Source organism: Bos indicus x Bos taurus, chromosome 15 (genome assembly GCF_003369695.1).
Source record: "Bos indicus x Bos taurus breed Angus x Brahman F1 hybrid chromosome 15, Bos_hybrid_MaternalHap_v2.0, whole genome shotgun sequence".
Taxonomy (NCBI): Eukaryota; Metazoa; Chordata; class Mammalia; order Artiodactyla; family Bovidae; genus Bos; species Bos indicus x Bos taurus.
The window spans coordinates 63,366,506-63,388,042 of NC_040090.1; the positions used below are offsets into that span (position 1 = coordinate 63,366,506).

The 21,537-nt window shown below is 38.9% G+C and overlaps 1 non-coding gene across 1 annotated transcript; it reads left to right on the top strand.

Moving 5' to 3' along the window:
* Positions 1–398: 398 nt before the first annotated feature.
* Positions 399–505, top strand: LOC113906105. Its single transcript, XR_003514794.1, has one exon. It is a non-coding gene; the product is annotated as a U6 spliceosomal RNA (small nuclear RNA).
* Positions 506–21,537: the final 21,032 nt, after the last annotated feature.

Below are 21,537 nucleotides of genomic sequence, written 5' to 3' on the forward strand. Positions count from 1 at the left end.
CTACATTGTTTTTAAAAATGCATGGATAAGGATTATTTATTTCCTCTTTACTAGGAAACTGAGACAACATAGTTAAGCCACGTGTCTGAAGTCAAGCAGCGACTCTCAGTATCAGAGCAGGACTCGGGCTCTGAACTCTGAGGCCCTTAAAAAAAAAAAAAAAAGCAGAGAAAAAGATATAAACGTCTTGAACAACATTTAATAAGAGGTATCTATTGTTTATATTTTTGTACTTCATTGTTTTAATAGATGTAATTAACATATATTCATTTTTAGGACAGCCATTCTTAGCTGCAAGTATATAGGATGTTCCAAGTATACCTCATTATTTCTCACCAAACATATGCCTTTACCCCACTAATGTGAGAGAGAACTGGTTGGTTTTAAAAGACAGAGGAGTGTTCGCTTCAGCAGCACATACACTAAAATTGGACCGATACAGAGAATATTAGCACAGCCCCCATGCAAGGATGACATACAAATTCATGAAGTGTTCCTTATTAAAAAAAAAAAAAAAAATTCCTCCCCCGCTTCCCCCAAAAAAGACACTGGACCTGGCTGATGTCTCTCCAATGAAGGGCATCGCTCCTTCTGCTTCCACCACTGAACCAAGGGGAGCAGCAATTCAGCATTACTTCCCACACAGGACTTTTCTTCCTCTTCCTGACTTCATTAACCCTCGTGCTTGCTGCAAGGTGCAATCTCCATGTGTGGTTTGGGAGATGAATACAGGGTTCCCCAACATCGTCCTTGGATAGGAAATAAACCCTGCTGAAATGTTCGCAATGAAAGAAGCACATTCTTGGGTTGATTTGAAGGTGGTATTTTAGGTTTTGTGGGGTTTTTTTTTTTTTTTTTTGGTTTGTTTCTGTTTTTGTTTGACTTCTTGAGTTTTACTAACTGGCCAGGACGTTAGTATTTACACAATTTTTGTGGACGGGTTGTTTGTTTTATACATCACTATGCCAGGAAAGAAGCTTTCAGTGTTGTTTAAATGCCATATAATAAAATGGGCCAAAATTCCATCTGCATACCTGTTTCAGCCAAGTACAGGGAATAAACAGGAGTGATTAGAAAACACGATAGGGGCATAGGTATTGCCTGAGTACATGGATGGAGCCATTCAAAGAACAGAATGAGCTCTCCATGTGGGATTATTCAATCAGTGGCTTACACAATCAGAAAATTATAAGAAAGATTCAAAAGTCAGAAAACAGCTGGATTAATATATCCTTTTCCAAGATTTCATAAGAAACCATCCAGGAAGAACTCTGCCAGAACTGGTGAACAGTACCCAGCTGTGTTGTCTCAGCCCTAGAGGAGAAGAGATCTTACAGACCCATCTCTGTGGCTGAACATTTTATAATAGTGAGTAGTGGGACGTGGCCACAGAAAGAAGAAAACCCAGAAAATGACATATTTTATAGCTGCTTGCATCTTCACCGATATGTAAAGAGAGACTACATGGTAGAATTCCCTGACTCTATTCTTTCAAATTCAGAATATGTGCTCCATGCAACTAGAGATTATCACACTAAGTGAAGTCAGAAAAAGAAAGACGAATACCGTATGATATCACTTACAAGTGGAACATAAAATATGACACAGATCAACCTGTCTGTGAAACAGACACAGGATCGCGGACTTAGAGAACAGAGTAGTGGTTGTCAAGGGGGAGGAGGTTGGGGGAGGGGTGCAGTGGGAGGTTGGGTTAGCTGATGTGAACTTTTATATCTAAAATGGATAAACGGCAAGGTCCTACTGATAGCACAGATAAACCATGATGAATGGAATAGAAAAAGAATAAAAAAATAATGCATATTATAACTGAATCACTTTGCTGTACAGCAGTAATTAACACAAAATTGTAAACTAACTATACTTCAATTTAAAAATTTTAAAAGAACAAAATGTAAGCTCTATCACTGAAAGTGTGCATTTGTCGTTACTCAGATCCCTTCAGTATTCAGACTAGAGATGTGTTAATGGGTTAACAGAGGAGGCAAAGCAGATCAAAAAGAGTACACACCCAGGAAGTTAGGAAAACTGGGGGAGCAGGTACAGAGACATTCCAACCTCATCTGTTTAAAATATCCATCCTTAATAGGGAACAGTGTTTGGCAACCTGGGCCAGGACCCTGTGTGCCTTTTGTTCAGAGTAGAAAAGTTGGCTTCATACCTTAAACCAGGACCCACTGTGCCTAGATATTAGCATAAACAGTTTAACCCTGTTTAAAGTGGGGATATGGTCACAGAATTTCAAAGCCAAAGAGGAAGTAGCAAAACATTTAATTCAATTACTTTGTTTTATAGGTTTCAGTTTAAAAGTCACTTCCTCAAATAAGCCTTTTCTCTTTTCTGGACTAGATTAGGTCTGTAGTTGTATGGTCCACAGTATACTGTACTTTTACTTCCTAGTATTTAATATGACTATAATGAAACAGTGAATTGTGTAAGACTTTGTGCAGTATCTCTACCCTCAATAATCTTTGTATTTTAAAAGGGAGAGGATTGTGCCTCTTTGCTAGCCCACATATCTCCACATCCTCAACAAAGCACTTAAAACTTAGTAAGTACTGACTAATATTTGCTTAATAAGCTAATCGAAAGCTAAGCTCAGATAAATTAAGAGAGAAAAATTAAGTGAATGTCACAGCCCCAACATTCATTCCCAGCCCCCAGTTCTGTGTTGCAGTTTGGGTGCAAAGAGGTAAAATGAAGGGGAATTTGGGAAGGCTGTCTATTACCCTGAGCTTTCTAAGAGTCTAAGAAATAACAAAGTATGAACATTTCATCTCACCCCATCTCACCATATTCCCCATGTTACTCATTCAATAAATATTTTTTGAGTGCCTCAGATGGTCAGACATAGTGAATACTGCAGATACAAATAATGAGAAAAATGCAGACAAAGATGGTTCACTTCTTTCTGTCTACCTGTAACCAATCTGCAGTAGCAATTTGTAAATTTAAAATCTTTCACAAGTCAAAGCTAAGGTTTCATGTGGCCTTCTATGTTTAGGAACCCATAGAAACAGGTTTATGAAGCACTCAATAAAAAGATACTCTGACACAATCCCAGTAGCCAATAGAATAAACATTAGCAGGATTTTGGCTGGATACCCTATGTTGTAATAGGATATACCCAACTGAATGCAGTTTTAGAAAATAGCGAGGAAAGATAAAAAGGCCTCCTTAAATGAACAATGCAAAGAAAGAGAGGAAAACAATAGAATGGGAAAGACTGGAGATCTCTTCAAGAAAACTAGAGATATCAAGGGAACATTTCAAGCAAGGATGGGCATAATAAAGGACAGAAATAGTAAGGATGTAACATAAGCAGAAGAGATTAAGAAGAGGTGGCGAGAAAACACTGAAGAACTATACAAAAAAAGGTCTTAAAGACAGGGATGACCATGATGGTGTGGTCACTCACCCAGAGCCAGACATCCTGGAGTGTGAGGCCAAGTGGGCCTTAGGAGACACTATTACAAACAAGTCTAGTGGAGGTGATAGAATTCCAACTGATCTATTTAAATTCCTAAAAGATGATGTTGTTAAAGTGCTACACTGAATGTGTCAGCAAATTTGGAACACTCAGCAGTGGCCACAGGACTGGAAAAAGTCAGTTTTCATTCCAATCCCAAAGAAGGGGAATGCCAAAGAATGTTCAAAATACCATAGAGTTGAACTTATTTCACATGCTATTAAGGTTATGCTCAAAATCCTTCAAGTTACTCTTAAGCAGTACATGAACTGAGAATTTCCAGATGTACAAACTGGGTTTCAAACACCAGAGGAACAAGAGATCAAACTGCCAACATTTACTGGATCATGGAGAAAGCAAGGGAGTTCCAGAAAAACATCTGTTTCTGCTTCATTGCCTATACTAAAGCCTTTGACTGTGTGGATCCCAACAAATTGTGGGAAATTCTTAAAGAGATGGGAGTATCAGACCATCTTACCTGTCTCTTGAGAAACTTGTATGCAGGTCAAGAAGCAACATGTTTGTTAGAATCAAACATGGAACAACAGACTGGTTCAAAATTGGGAAAGGAGTACATCAAGGCTGTATATTGTCACCCTGCTTATTTAACTTCTGCACCAATTACATCATGCAAAATGCTGGGTTGGATGAATCACAAGCTGGAATCAAGATTGCCAGGAGAAATATCAACAACCTCAGATATGCAGATGATACCACTTTAATGGCAGAAACTGAAGAGAAACTAAAGAGCCTCTTAATGAGGGTGAAAGAAGAGAGTGAAAAAACTAGCTTGAAACTCAACATGAAAATAACTAGGGTCATGGCATCTGGTCCCCTCACTTCATGCCAAATAAAAGGGGGAAAATTCGAAGGAATGACAGATTTTCTTCTCTTGGGCTCCAAAATTGCTGCAGACAGTTACTACTGCAGCTATGAAATTAAAAGATGCTTACTCCTTGGAAGAAAAGTTATGACAAACCTAGATAGTATATTGAAAAGCATAGAGGATCCTGCTGTGATGTATGTCAGAGAGTGTTTTGCCTATGTTCTCCTCTAGGAGTTTTATAGTTTCTGGTCTTACGTTTAGATCTTTAATCCATTTTGAGTTTGTTTTTGTGTATGGGTTTAGAAAGTGTTCTAGTTTCATTCTTTTACAAGTGGTTGACCAGATTTCCCAGCACCACTTGTTAAAGAAATTGTCTTTAATCCATTGTATATTCTTGCTTCTTTTGTCAAAGATAAGGTGTCCATATGTGCGTGGATTTATCTCTGGGCTTTCTATTTTGTTCCATTGATCTATATTTCTGTCTTTGTGCCAGTACCATACTGTCTTGATAACTGTGGCTTTGTAGTAGAGCCTGAAGTCAGGTAGGTTGATTCCTCCAGTTCCATTCTTCTTTCTCAGGATCGCTTTGGCTATTCGAGGTTTTTTGTATTTCCATACAAATTGTGAAATTATTTGTTCTAGCTCTGTGAAGAATACTGTTGGTAGCTTGATAGGGATTGCATTGAATCTATAAATTGCTTTGGGTAGTATACTCATTTTCACTATATTGATTCTTCCAATCCATGAACATGGTATATTTCTCCATCTATTAGTGTCCTCTTTGATTTCTTTCACTAGTGTTTTATAGTTTTCTATGTATAGGTCTTTAGTTTCTTTAGGTAGATATATTCCTAAGTATTTTATTCTTTCCGTTGCAATGGTGAATGGAATTGTTTCCATAATTTCTCTTTCTGTTTTCTCATTGTTAGTGTATAGGAATGCAAGGGATTTCTGTGTGTTGATTTTATATCCTGCAACTTTACTATAGTCATTGATTAGTTCTAGTAATTTTCTGGTGGAGTCTTTAGGGTTTTCTATGTAGAGGATCATGTCATCTGCAAACAGTGAGAGTTTTACTTCCTCTTTTCCAATTTGGATTCCTTTTATTTCTTTTTCTGCTCTGATTGCTGTGGCCAAAACTTCCAAAACTATGTTGAACAGTAATGGTGAAAGTGGGCACCCTTGTCTTGTTCCTGTCTTTAGAGGAAATGCTTTCAGTTTTTCACCATTGAGGATAATGTTTGCTGTGGGTTTGTCATATATAGCTTTTATTATGTTGAGGTATGTTCCTTCTATTCCTGCTTTCTGGAGAGTTTTTATCATAAATGGGTGTTGAATTTTGTCAAAGGCTTTCTCTGCATCTATTGAGATAATCATATGGTTTTTATTTTTCAATTTGTTAATGTGGTGTATTACATTGGGACCTAATTAACCTTAAAAGCTTCTGCACATCAAAGGAAACTATAGCAAGGTGAAAAGACAGCCTTCAGAATGGGAGAAAATAATAGCAAATGAAGCAACTGACAAACAACTAATCTCGAAAATATACAAGCAACTCCTACAGCTCAACTCCAGAAAAATAAACGACCCAATCAAAAAATGGGCCAAAGAACTAAATAGACATTTCTCCAAAGAAGACATACAGATGGCTAACAAACACATGAAAAGATGCTCAACATCACTCATTATCAGAGAAATGCAAATCAAAACCACAATGAGGTACCATTTCACACCAGTCAGAATGGCTGCAACCCAAAAGTCTACAAATAATAAATGCTGGAGAGGGTATGGAGAAAAGGGAACCCTCTTACACTGTTGGTTGGAATGCAAACTAGTACAGTCACTATGGACAACAGTATGGAGATTCCTTTAAAAACTGGAAATAGAACTGCCTTATGATCCAGCAATCCCACTGCTGGGCATACACACTGAGGAAACCAGAAGGGAAAGAGACACATGTACCCCAATGTTCATCGCAGCAATGTTTATAATAGCCAGGATATGGAAGCAACCTAGATGTCCATCAGCAGATGAATGGATAAGAAAGCAGTGGTACATATACACAATGGAGTATTACTCAGCCATTAAAAAGAATACATTTGAATCAGTTCTAATGAGGTGGATGAAACTGGAGCCTATTATACAGAGTGAAGTAAGCCAGAAAGAAAAACACCAATACAGTATACTAACACATATATATGGAATTTAGAAAGATGGTAACAATAACCCAGTGTTCGAGACAGCAAAAGAGACACTGATGTATAGAACAGTCTTACGGACTCTGTGGGAGAGGGAGAGGGTGGGAAGATTTGGGAGAATGGCATTGAAACATGTAAAATATCATGTATGAAACGAGTTGCCAGTCCAGGTTCGATGCACGATACTGGATGCTTGGGGCTAGTGCACTGGGACGACCCAGAGGGATGGTATGGGGAGGGAGGAGGGAGGAGGGTTCAGGATGGGGAACACATGTATACCTGTCGTGGATTCATTTTGATATTTGGCAAAACTAATACAATTATGTAAAGTTTAAAAATAAAATAAAATTAAAAAAAAATGGAAACTAAAAAAAAAAGAAAAGCATATACATCACTTTGTCAACAAAGGCCCACATAGTCAAAGCTATGGTTTTTCCAATAGTCATGTATGAATGTAAGAGTTGAACCATAAAGAAGGCTGAGGGCTGAAGAATTGATGCTTTTGAACTGTGGTGTTGTAGAAGACTCTTGAGACTTCCTTGGAGAGAGGAGATCAAACCACTCAATCCTCAAGAAAATCAACCCTGAATTGGAGGGACTGATGCTGAAGCCTAAGTTCCAATACTTTGGCCACATGATGTGAAGAGCTGACTTATTGGAAAAGACCCCAATGTTGGAAAGCTTGAAGGCAAAGTGGCAGCAGAGGATGAGATAGATAGCATCACCAATCTGACTCAATGGACATGAATTTGAGCAAACTCTGGGTAATAGTGGAGGTCAGAGGAGCCTGGTATGTGGAAGTTAATGGGGTCACAAAGAGTCAAACATGACTGAAACAACAATAACAACAATTGGGTTACCCCCATAAGCAGAATTTGAGACAAGAATATCAGGGTAAGTAATTTGGGAGGTGACAACAGAAAGCATTGGTAATAGGAAATGAGACAGAGGGATAAGGCCAGTAAATGGTGCATTATCAAGTAAGACTCTGTTATGGGCAACTGGGACTTAATCCTACTGGGGAATTCTAGAAAACTGTGTAGAACACATCTGAGTTTTTCTACCTGAAGAGAAATGAAATTGGAATATTTATGTTGGAACCCTCCCCTGCACCGCGCCCCCCACCCCCACCCCGCCCATCATTGGCAGAAGACTGCTCCCAGGGGCAATGTCTGCCCAGCAGTTCTGGCTTGCTTTCAGGCAAGGAAGGTCTACGATGGAATCGTCCTGATGGTATAGACTGAAGGAAAATATACAGAGGAGGTGTTGGTGGTGTTGACTCTACATTTACCTCCAGTCAAAGTCCCAACATCCAAGAACCCAGCTCTGGTTTTCCCCCTTCACCTTCTCTGTTCACTCTCTCCTCCCCTGGCCATCCCAGTAGCCTTAGAGAGCGTGACTAGCACCCAACATGAAAAAATAAGGCAAGCCTCTGTCTGGTACGGGATTTACTGTGCCCAGTGGATGACAAACACTGTGCAAGGTAAAGACAGCTTGAAAACAAAACACATACAGCCCATTATTCTCATACTCAGTCCCTGTATAGCAACACAAAGATAAATCTGAAATGCCTTTAAAATGTAGACTGAATCACATCACTCTAAGAATAAATTCTTACCTTGAATCACAGGAACCTGTTTGATCCGGCTCCAGGTAACTGCTCTGACTTCATCTCCTGTGACTGTGTCCTCACTCTCTCTGCCTCACCCTCTCTGGCCTTCTCTCCCTTTGCTGTGCTTGAGCACAACGAACTTGCTCCTGCCACAGAGTCACGCCAGTCTGATGCTTCCTCTGTCTAGAGCACTGCTCCCAGGTCCTCACATGGCTGCATACTTCTCACTTACATCAAGACTGCTCAAGTGTAAACTTTTCAGATAAAATATCCTTAACCATCTACTAGGCACTACCTGTATAATAACCCTGCTGTACGTTGTGTATAGGACACACCACTTTCAAAATTTTTCTTCTTGTTTATTTGATTATAGTTATTCTTCATATACAACAGACTGGTTCAAAATAGGAAAAGGTGTATGTCAAGGCTGTATATTGTCACCCTGCTTATTTAACTTATATGCAGAGTACATCATGAGAAATGCTGGGCTGGAAGAAGCACAAGCTGGAATCAAGATTGCTGGGAGAAATATCAATAACCTCACATATGCAGATGACACCACCCTTATGGCAGAAAGTGAAGAGGAACTCAAAAGCCTCTTGATGAAAGTGAAAGTGGAGAGTGAAAAAGTTGGCTTAAAGCTCAACATTCAGAAAACGAAGATTATGGCATCCGGTCCCTTCACTTCATGGGAAATAGATGGGGAAACAGTGTCAGATTTTCTTTTTTTGGGCTCCAAAATCACTGCAGATGGTGACTGCAGTCATGAAATTAAAAGACGCTTACTCCTTGGAAGGAAAGTTATGACCAACTTAGATAGCATATTCAAAAGCAGAGACATTACTTTGCCAACAAAGGTCGGTCCAGTCAAGGCTATGGTTTTTCCTGTAGTCATGTATGGATGTGAGAGTTGGATTGTGAAGAAGGCTGAGCACCGAAGAATTGATGCTTTTTGAACTGTGGTGTTGGAGAAGACTCTTGAGAGTCCCTTGGACTGCAAGGAGATCCACCCAGTCCATTCTGAAGGAGATCAGCCCTGGGATTTCTTTGGAGGGAATGATGCTAAAGCTGAAACTCCAGTACTTTGGCCACCTCATGTGAAGAGTTGACTCATTGGAAAAGACTCTGATGCTGGGAGGGATTGGGGGCAGGAGGAGAAGGGGACGACAGAGGATGAGATGGCTGGATGGCATCACTGACTCGATGGACGTGAGTCTCAGTGAACTCCGGGAGTTAGTGATAGACAGGGAAGCCTGGTGTGCTGCGATTCATGGGGTCACAAAGAGTCGGACACGACTGAGTGACTGATCTGATCTGATTCTTCATACATATGCATGTGTGCTAAGTCATTTCAGTCCTGTCCATCTCTTTGCACCTCTGTGGACTGTAGCCTGCCAGGACCCTCTGATCCATGGGATTCCCCAGGCAAGAATACTGGAATGGGTTGTCATGCCCTCTTCCAGGAAATCTTCCAAACTCAGGGATGGAACCCACGTCTTTTGTGTCTCTTGCATTGACAGGCAGGTCCTTTACCACTAGTCCCACCTGGGAAGCCACATACACCCAAATTAGACTCTAAGCTCCATGAAATCAGGGACCTTGCCATTTTTTCCCCTAAATCTTCGGTGCCTAGATTAGCATCTCTTCATCCAGGAATATTTGTCTAATGCGATTTTGGCTTAGGTCATTGTTCCTGTCCATGTACAAGAGAGAGGGAAAAACAACCCAGAGTGTAAAAATATCCCTACAGAAATCCTTTTTCTGACTTTTATCAGCTTCAAAATTTTCCTTCGAAATCAGTTTGCTATATATTCGTATTCCCTTTGACATAGATAATTTTTTATTCAGTAAAAAAGATCTCCACTTTCACCTCTTAACTCATCATAGTACTGGAAGTTCTGGGGAGAGCAACTAGAAAAGGAAAAAATAAATATAAAGAATGCAAATTGGAAAGGAAGAAATAAAATTATCTGTTTGCAGACCACATGATCTTATACGTAGAAAATCCCAAAGACTCCACAAAAATTAAATAAGAAACAGATTGAGCAAATTTCAAGATACAAAATCAACATACAAAAAACAAGCTGCATTCCTATGTACTAACAATTAATGATCCCAAAAGAAAGTAATTCAATTTACAACTGCACGAAAAAGAGTAAAATACTTAAGAATGTATATAACCAAGGGAGCAAAAGAATTGTACACTGAAAACTACAAAATATTACTGAAATAAATTAAAGAAGAGACAAGTAAGTGGGAAGACAACCTGTGTTTGTTGATTGGAAGGCTTAATACTGTTAAGATATTAATATTACCCAAAACAATTTACAGGTTTAATACCATCTCTATCAAAATCCCCAAGTCATTTTTTGTAGAAATAGAAAAAAATCCATCTTAAAATTCATGTTGAATCTCAACAAACCCCGAAGAGCCAAAAATCTTGAAGAATAGCAAAGTTGGAAGTCTCTAATTTCAAAGTTTATTACAAGGCTACTCCAGTATTCTTGCCTAGAGAATTCCACCGAGAGAGGAGCCTGGTGGGCTACAGTCCGTGGGATTGCAAGAGTGGGACATGACTTAGTGACTAAACCACCACCAGCACAAAACTGCAGTAATCAAAACCGTGGTACTGGCATAAGACAGACATATGGATCAATGGAATAGAAAGCCCAGATAAAGCCCTCAGATATGTGGTCAAGTGATTTTCCACAAGGGTTCCAAGACAATGCAATGAGGAAAAGCCACTCTCTCCAACAAATGGTTTTGGGAAAACGGGATGTCCATGTACAAAAGACTGAAGTTAGATGCTTACCTTATATCACATACAAAAGTCAACTCAAAATTGAACAAAGACTTAAACTAAGAGCTAAAGCTATAAACTCTGGAAAAGAACATAGGGGGAAAGTTTAACTGGATTTGACAATGATTTCATAGATATTACACCAAAGCACAGGCCACAAAAGAAAAAAAAAACGACTGGACTACACCAAAATTTAAAACTTCTGTGCCTCAAACAACATAATCAACAGAGTGAAACAGCAATATAAGAATGGGAGAAAACATTTGCAAATTGTATGACTAACATATGACTTGCAAATCATATATCTGAAATCTTAATATCTAGAATGTCAACATAAAAAATAAAAACCAGATTTTAAAATGGGCAGAGGACTTGAATAGATATTTCTCCATATATATGATATATAAATGGCCAAAAGCATATGACAAGATGTTCAAACTAATCATTAGAGGAATACAATCAAGCCTACAAAGAGTGTCTATACATCAGTGTCTCTTTTGCTGTCTCGTATACAGGGCACGATACTGGATGCTTGGGGCTGGTGCACTGGGACGACCCAGAGGGATGGTACAGGGAGGGAGGAGGGAGGTGGGTTCAGGATGGGGAACACATGTATACCTGTGGCGGATTCATATTGATATATGGCAAAACCAATACAATATTTTAAAATTTTTAAATAAAATAAAATAAAAGCCTACAAAGAGATACCCCATACTCATTAGAATGACTACTTTCAAAACATACAAAGACTGCTGATTAGGATGTATAAAATTGAAATCCTTGTATACTATTGGTGGAAATGTAAAATGGTACAGCCACTATGGAAAAAATAGAGCAGTTTCTCAGAAAAATAAAAATAGAATTACCTATGATTCAGCAATTCCACTTCCAAATATACAACCAAGAGAATTGAAAGCAGAGCCTTGAAGAGACATTTATACATCCATGTTTATAGAAGCATCATTCACAATAGCCAAAAGGTGAAAGCAATCCAAGTGTTCATTGAAGGATGAATGGATAAACAAAATGTGGTATATACAGACAGAAGAATATTATTCAGTCTTAGGCAGGAAATTCTGACACATGCTACAATATGGATGGACCTTGATGTCATTATACTAAGTGAAATAAGCCAGTCACAAAAAGTCAAATACTGTATAATTCCATTTATATGAGGTACCTAGAGTAGTTAAATTCATGGATACATAAAGAATATAAGACAGCAAAAGAGGCACAGATGTATAGAACAGTCTTTTGGACTCTGTGGGAGAGGGAGGGGGGTATGATTTGGAAGAATGGTATTTAAACATGTATAATATCATATAAGAAGCGAATCGCCAGTCCAGGTTCAATGCAGGATACAGGAAGCTTGGGGCTGGTGCACTGGGATGACCCAGAGGGATGGTATGGGAAGGGAGGTGGAAGGGAGGTTCAGGATGGGGAACACGTGTGCACCCGTGGCGGATGCATGTTGATGTATGGCAAAACCAATAGAATATTGTAAAGTAAAAAAATAATAATAATAATAAAATAATTTAAAAAAATAACTTACTAAAAAAAAGAAAGAATATAGTGGTTGCCAGGGGCTTATGAGATGGCAAAATGGGAGGTGTTGTTTAATGGGTATACAGTTTGTTTTGCAAGATGAAAAAATTATAAGATTGATTATACAACAGTATGAATATACTTAACACGATTAAACTGTATGCTTAAAATGGTAAAGGTGGTAAACTTCACAGTTTGTGTATTTTACTACAATTAAACTTTTAATATTAGCCTCTTGATTCTTGATGGGGAAAAGAGTCTACCTAGAAAATAATTTAAACATACTATTAACTCAAGGTTAGAAAAAAATATGAAGGCATTCTTTAAAATTTCATGGCCTCATTAAAATAAAAAAACACATCTATGGAGAGACTTATGTTTTCTACTTACATTCCAAATGTAAAATCTACTAAAGCTTATCAGAACTTCAGTAGATCCAAAAGACATTTGAACACATCTGCAAGCAAAACTGTGCACCTGCAATGAATAGGGGAAAAGGAGCTGCTCGTAAACTTACAAGACTCGGATCTAGATACTTCAGCTGGAGTTGGCATTAAATTGAAGAGTAGCATGTGACATAAGATAGAAGGGAACAAATCCAAAGCTCAAAAATGTGACACTTTTACAACATATACATAGTTGAATACATTTTGCAGCCAGAGCACTGCTCTGAGAGTCAGAGGCCTTGAGTTTTAGTTCCAGCTCTGCCACACAATAGCTACCTGAGCTTAGATAAGCATGTCACCGTGTCCTTTATAAGTGAGAAATTAAAATCACTAAAGACAGTGCCCACTCATCCTTAACATACAGGAAAACATGTTAAGCATCTATTTAAAGCAAGTATCATTCATCTTGCTTGTTTATTCTTGAACTTGTAACAGAGTAGCAAAAAATAATCCAAATTCTGAAGTCTTCAAATAATCTCTGTTGCTGCTGCTGCTAAGTCGCTTCAGCCGTATCCAACTCTGTGCGACCCCATAGACGGCAGCCCACCAGGCTTCCCCGTCTCTGGGATTCTCCAGGCAAGAACACTGGAGTGGGTTGCCATTTCCTCCTCCAAGGCATGAAAGTGAAAAGCGAAAGTGAAGTCGCTCAGTCGTGTCCGACTCTAGCAACCCCATGGACTGCAGCCTAATAATCTCTAGAGAAACTTAAAATAAAACCCTTCCACCCCTGAACACTACTGCTATTACAAACTCATTTTAAGCTGTGTGGTAGTAAACTAAAATCTAGTGTCACAAAACACTATCTACATTCCCCATTGTATGTCCCTACTGAGAGTAATTATATCTGTATCCTGGAACTTGGAGGCCTCTGAACTATGGAATGAATCACTACTGGGGTCAAGTTCCTAGGAAAACTAATTTTCACTTGGGCAGATTTATTCCCAGAAACTGGAAGTAAAATATAAATTTAAATGCATGTAGTTTATTCTGTTCCAGTATCTGCTAAAGTGACTACTGTGACAAGATGATACTCAAGCTCATTCTTAGAACACGTTTGGAAAGTTATGACCAACCTAGACAGCATATTAAAAAGCAGAGACATTACTTTGCACACAAAGGTCCATCTAGTCAAGGCTATTGTTTTTCCAGTGGTCGTGTATGGACGTGAGAGTTGGACTATGAAGAAACCTGAGTGCAAAAGAATTGATCCTTTTGAACTGTGGTGTTGGAGAAGACTTTTGAGAGTCCTTTGGAGTGCAAGGAAATCCAACCAGTCCATCCTAAAGGAGATCAGTCCTGGGTGTTCATTGGAAGGACTGATGTTGAGGCTGAAACTCCAATACTTTGGCCACCTGATGCGAAGAACTGAATCATTGGAACCCTGATGTTGGGAAAGATTGAGGGCAGGAGGAGAAGAGGATGACAGAGGATGAGATGGTTGGATGGCATCATCAACTCGATGGACATGGGTTTGGATGGACTCTGGGGGTTGGTGATGGACAGGGAGGCCTGGAGTGCTGCGGCTCATGGGGTCGCAAAGAGTCAGACACAACTGAGAGAAAGCAGTATGGAGATTTCTCCAAAAATTAAAAATAAAGCTACCACACGATCCAGCAGTTCCACTCCTGAGTATTTTTTATTTTTATTATTTTTTTAATTTTATTTTATTTTTAAACTTTACATAATTATATTAGTTTTGCCAAATATCAAAATGTATCCGCCACAGGTATACATGTGTTCCCCATTCTGAACCCTCCTCCCTCCTCCCTCCCCATACCATCCCTCTGGGTCGTCCCAGTGCACTAGCCCCAAGCATCCAGTATCGTGCATCGAACCTGGACTGGCAACTCGTTTCATACATGATATTTTACATGTTTCAATGCCATTCTCCCAAATCTTCCCACCCTCTCCCTCTCCCACAGAGTCCATAAGACTGTTCTATACATCAGTGTCTCTTTTGCTATCTCATACACAGGGTTATTGTTACCATCTTTCTAAATTCCATATATATGCGTTAGTATACTGTATTGGTGTTTTTCCTTCTGGCTTACTTCACTCTGTATAATAGGCTCCAATTTCATCCACCTCATTAGAACTGATTCAAATGTATTCTTTTTAATGGCTGAGTAATACTCCATTGTGTATATGTACCACAGCTTTCTTATCCATTCATCCGCTGATAGACATCTAGGTTGCTTCCATGTCCTGGCTAGTATAAACAGTGCTGCAATGAACATTGGGGTACACATGTCTTTTTCAATTCTGGTTTCCTCGGTGTGTATGCCCAGCAGTGGGATTGCTGGATCATAAGGCAGTTCTATTTCCAGTTTTTTAAGGAATCTCCACACTGTTCTCCATAGTGGCTGTACTAGTTTGCATTCCAACCAACAGTGTAAGAGGGTTCCCTTTTCTCCATACCCTCTCCAGCATTTATTATTTGTAGACTTTTGGATTGCAGCCATTCTGACTGGTGTGAGATGGTACCTCATTGTGGTTTTGATTTGCATTTCTCTGATAATGAGTGATGTTGAGCATCTTTTCATGTGTTTGTTAGCCATCTGAGTATTTTTTAAATAGAAAACAGAAACACTAATTTGAAAAGATATGCATACCTCATTATTCATAAAAGCATTATTTAAAACAACCAAGATATTAAAGCAACCTAAATCCCCATCAATAGATAAATGGATAAAGAAGATGTGATATGTATTGGAATATTACTCATCCATATGAAAGAATAAAGTTGTCATTTACAATATGGATGGACCTAGAGGGTAATAAGTGAAATAAGTCAGACAGAGAAAGACAAGTACTGTATCATTTCACTTATGTGTGGAATCTGAAAAATAAGGCAAATGAAAAAATATAACTAAATAGGAACAGAGTCATAGATACAGAGGAAAAATAGGTGGTTGCCAGAAGGGAGGATTTGGGGGGCAAGAAAAAAAATAAGTGAGAGAGATTAAGAGGGACAAACTTTCAATTATAAAACAAGTGATTTACAGGGATGAAATGTACCATGTAAGGAATATGGTCAATAATTACATAATATCTTTCTATGGTGACAGATGGTAACTAGATTTATCATTGTAATCTTTTAAAATATGTAGAAATGTTGAATCTCTATGTTGCGTAAAAGGAACTAATACAGTACTGTAGGTTAATTATACTTCGAAAATAAACAAACATACTCATTGAAAAATAGACCAGATTTGTAGTTACTAGAGGCAGGAGATAACTGAAGGAGAAATTGGATGAAAGTAGTCAAAAGGTACAAACTTCCAGTTATAAAATAAATACTAGAGATGTAATGCACAATGTGATAAAAATAATTAACATAACGTATGAGGATAAATCCTAAGAGTTCTCATCACAAGGAAAAAGAGAATCTTTGTTATATTTCTTTAATTGTGTACATGTGAGATGATACATGTTCACTAAACTTACTGAGGTAATTATTTCATGATGTGTGTAAGTCAAATCATTATGCTGTAAACCTTAAACTTATACACTGCTGTATGCCAATTATCTCCCAATAAAATTGGCGGCAAATTTAAAAACAGAAACACTGCACAGAAAGGGCTCAGGAAGAAAATATGTATTTTTCTTTTCGTTTCTGACAAAAACAAATGTCATATCATGTTTTAGGGTCTTCGATGAACTTTTCATATACTTATTGCATTTAAACCTCACAAAAAGTATAGCTGGTATTTTATCACGAAACTCAGACTTGGAGGGTTGTGGAGCTTGTCACAAATGGCAGAGCACACAATGGCGGGGTGTGGGGGGCATCCTGATCTGAGGTCACTAATGGGAGTTGAGATCTATCAAGTCCTCGGCTATTGTCTCTGAGAACATTGCTGCAGGTCCAATCAGCAGTGTTTACTGAGTGCCTATGAGACATTATAGTAGAGAGTTACAAGCTGGTTTGATATCAGAAAGAACTAAGTTAGAATACCAGCTCTTGCTAACCTTGTAACTTGGGTCAGTTACTCTTTGATTCATTCACTTAAGAGTATTTACTCAGTCCTTTGTGCTACGTACTGCTCTAGACTCTGGGAACACTGCTACAAGTGAAACAGCCATGGACATCATTCTTGTAGAGCTTACAATCTAGAGGAAGAGACTACAAATAGAATTCATTACTAAAATAATTCCAGAAAATGACAATGTCCTCAAAGAAAATGATACAGGGAAAGAAAACAGTGAATGACTCTGAGGAGGAAAATACTAATTGAAATAGGATGGTCAGGAAAGGCCTCTTTTAAGAGATGGAATTTAATCTGCAACCTGACTGACAAAAACTGTCTATACATTTGAGCATCTGGGACCAGGGGAATAGAAACTCCTGAGGCTCTAAGAAAAAATTAATTTGGGGTTGAAACAAAAAGAAGGCCCCTGAGACTAAAGCATAGTGAAGGAAGGAAAGAAAAAAGAGAAATAACATGTGCCATATTATAGAAGACACACCAGTCTACATAGGCAGGTTAAATTATTCTGATCTCAATAGGAAGTCACTAAATTTTTAAGCAGGAGAGTAACATTCGCTGATTTGTATTAATTGCTCATAATTCATTTCAGGGTTTCCCTGGAGACTCAGTGGTAAAGAACATGTCTGCCAATACAGGAGACATGAGTTTGATCCCTGGGTCAGGAAGATGCCCTGGAGAAGGAAATGGAAACCCACTCCAGTATTCTTGCCTAGAAAATCCCATGGGCAGAGGAGCCTGGTGGGCTACAGTCCATAGGGTCAAAAAAGAGTCAGACATGACTTAGTGACTAAACAACAACAAAGCCTCAGTTTCCTCATCTGAAAAATCCTTATAATGGTAGTACCTACTTGATAGCTTTGTTAAAAAATTTAATTTAAACTCAATGCATCAGCTCTTTATTATTATTACTATCATCATTAAGAGATGGTGACATTTGAACATGATGTCATAAGAAGTATAATAATCAGAACACACTATAAAGTATTCATAGGTGACATCAGAGGTGTAAATTGCATATAGATACACAGATTTCCCGGAGAGTTCAGTTTACAAAATCCACTTGCAAAATCTGGAAGTGTTTGCTGCATTGTGACTCAGCCTTATTCCCTGGGGGATGTGAAAGATAACTCAAACTATTTCAATAGAAGTTATTATCTTATTTGCATTCTTTCAACTTCTTCTTTCCAGGTGGATCTTCAAAATGTTTCTCGGTCTTGGTCCTCCAATCCCCCATTCATTGTTGCAGCAGCACAAACCGTTTCTTCTTCCTGGGCTCATAGCTGGATTGTCATTCCCAGCTGCTCTTGGCCACTAGTAGTAGCCCAGTGACTAAATGTGGCCAGAAGCAATCTGTACCACTTCCTGTCCAGCCTATCCTGTAAAATTATCTTCCTCCGAGCTCTTTATCCACACACTGGTCAGATGGCCGTGCCCAAGACAACGTTGGACACCACATATTAAAGATGGTGTAATCTCATTATCCTTGGTCCCTATTTGATTTGCAGAGGGGAGCTATCAGGCTGACCTGGAACTGTCTTAGATTTGGTACATCTTGTAGCAGAGAGTAACAGGTGCAAGATAATAAAAAATGTATTTCATTTCTGCACTCTTGTCATCTTTATATCAAAAGTCTTGTCATAAATGTTTTGTGACCTAATTTCTGAAAATGCATTGTTCTCAACAGGAAGTCTTCAATAGACACTTATAAGACCATAGGGGATCTGCTCTGTTTCGATGGCTTATTTTTCAGTTCCCAACTGCCTCTGTCCATCCATCAACCTCTCTTTCATAGAGCAGCATAAAAATTGTTGTGCTGGATTACAGTCAACTTCAGTGATCAGTATCTGGAAAGTGAATTCAGGGGCTCTATTTAGGGACCTTCATCCATAAGTTTAACTCCTCCTTGAAACTGTTTTAAAGTTCAGCCTATTCTGTGCTCTCAGTACACTGCGCTTCCCTCAGCAGGGCACTCCCCACACTGTATGTGTGATGTGTCTGTCTCCTCCCCCACAGCTCCTGCAGGCACACTTGACAACTTGCTGAGTTTTTGTCTGCAGTGCCCACCACTCTGACTGGCCCCTAGGAGGCCCCTAGGAGATGCTCAGGAACTTGAATTAACTTGGGGAAGAAGGGTATAGTTTTCTAAACTTATTCCTTTGATATAGAGGTCAGACTCCTCTGCAGTAGTAATCATTAACCAACATCCAATAGCTTAAACTCTCTTAGGGAATGTTCCCAGTGCAACAGCCCTCAGTCACCAATGCACCCACCTAAACTTCAGACCAGCACTGTGATGCCCCCATCAAGTCCATGGCACTTTCATCTCTATGACTGAAAAGTTCTAACTAGAGGCAGGGACAGTGGCAGCTTGCCACTATAGCGAGCCTGTAAAACACCCTTGTGATTCTCAACCTCCCCACAGTGCCCATCTTCCTCAGTTATAGGGCTGGGTTCTCAACATGCTGGAAGATTAAATAAAATCAGCAATTGGCCCTGTCCAATTTTTTTTTCAGGTTAACTCTTCAGTAGTTTGATTTTGGCAGGGGGTGAAGAAATCACCATGACCCTGTTCATTATCATTTTGGGTTGTTGTTTCAAATTTGAAAATTTCAGAAAGAAGCAAAATGGTGGCTTAGTGGATAAGAAGTGGAAAGAAGAAAGCAGTGGTTTAGTGAATGAGGGCAAAGGCTTGGAAGTTTGATAGATCCACATTAGAAGTCAGATGAAATACCTACTAGTTTGTGAACCTGGGCACTGAGCCTGTTTTCTCATCTGTAAAGTCAGAGTGAAAAAGGTATATACTTCAAAGGATTGCTCTTAAGAAAGTAAGATAATATATATGGGTAGCACAATGTCTGTCATGTAGTAAATAATCAGTAAGTACCAGCTATGATCATTATTATTAGCATCACCTTGCTTTACATGATTATCTTGACCCTTACTTTAATAACTGAGTGAACTGAGGACTAGAGAAATTAAGAGTTAATCAGGAGCTAATTGATTAAAACACAGTTAAAACTGATTAAAATCACAGTTAACTGATTAAAGCACAGTTAAGCAGTAGGGTATAGTTAATCACAGAAACTACTGCAATAAATCAGATTATTTTGAGCCTTAGTCTGAGGTTCTAGTCACTACAATATAGAGTTTATTCCCATGCTCCAGGTTCTGAAGATCACTGCAATGATCTTCTGATTTGGAATATGGTTTCATTTGCTTTCAAGACTTTTACACTGATCGTCATAAGAGACAGTTTTCCCCTCTTCAAGGAATTCATAATCTAAGCATGGTCTAAAATCTTTGTATATAGATGGAACTAGAGAACGCTCATCATATATTAAATTGGACAAATGGATGTTCTAATACATTTTCCAAGTGTCCACAGAAACTGGGGATAATTTGGGATCCTCTAACAGTCTTAAAAGATGGAGGAAGTAAACATTTTAAATGTGTAATTAAAAAATCAAGAGAAGCTGGTATGAGAGATCTTCTACTATGAGAGAGCAGAGTGGAGGCAAGTCTACAGAAGAATAATATCCATTAATGGCGAGGAAACTCTAAGAGTTTAGGTAGCCAAAAAGTCCCCAACTGAACAGTCAGAACTGTCCTTACCTGAGTTCATTACATCCCTTCCTCACCAGGTTTCAACCTGATCCATTTGTCGCTGACTCTTGATGGCCTTTCCGATCTTCTGTCCCCCACAAGCTTAGAAATCTGTATTTATCCCTCAACACTTCCTCCATACTCATACCCAGCCAACATCAAATTGTGTTGTTCACTCAAACACTAAGCCCAGCTTGGGACCCTGGCCCCACGTCTCCTGTCACTGGCCCTGTCAGAGCGTGAGCTTTACCTGTTAGTGATACTCCAGCAGCCTGCTAACATTCAGGAAAACTTGAGTCCCCAGTAGGTTTCTATCTCACTCGGCTCTCTTCTAGGAGTCTTCAGAGCATGGGAGTTGACATAGAAAATCAGCAGTCTTTCGGGATAGCCTCAGTCTTGTCTTGCATTTGCTTCAGTACTTCTGTTTCAAGTGGAAAAATAGACATAAATAAGGCAATTAGCACCACAGAGTGTGAAATCTGTCAGCTTATGAATCAGTGAAAAAGTTTTATTTTATTTTTAAGTAACAAACATCTATATTTGATTATAGGAACTTATTTTTTAACTGAAGGAATAACTAAATATTTTGATGTTAAGAATTCTCCAGCTCCTTCTAGACTTGCCTCATGATACAATAAGGAAGACATTTCAATGTTATGACATGGAATGAGAATGAATTAATGAGATACTGCTTCCAAAAGAGAGGTGTAACATTCAAATTTTGCAAGTGTTTGTTTACTACCTACAACATATTGAACTCTCTCGGGTACTATGCTGCTGCTGCTGCTAAGTCACTTCAGTTGTGTCTGACTCTGTGTGACCCCATAGACGGCAGCCCACCAGGCTCCCCCGTCCCTGGGATTCTCCAGGCAAGAACACTGGAGTGGGTTGCCATTTCCTTCTCCAGTGCTTGAAAGTAAAAAGTGAAAGTGAAGTTGTTCAGTCATGTCCGACCCTTAGAGACCCCACTGACTGCAGCCTACCAGGCTCCTCCATCCATGGGATTTTCCAGGCAAGAGTACTGGAGT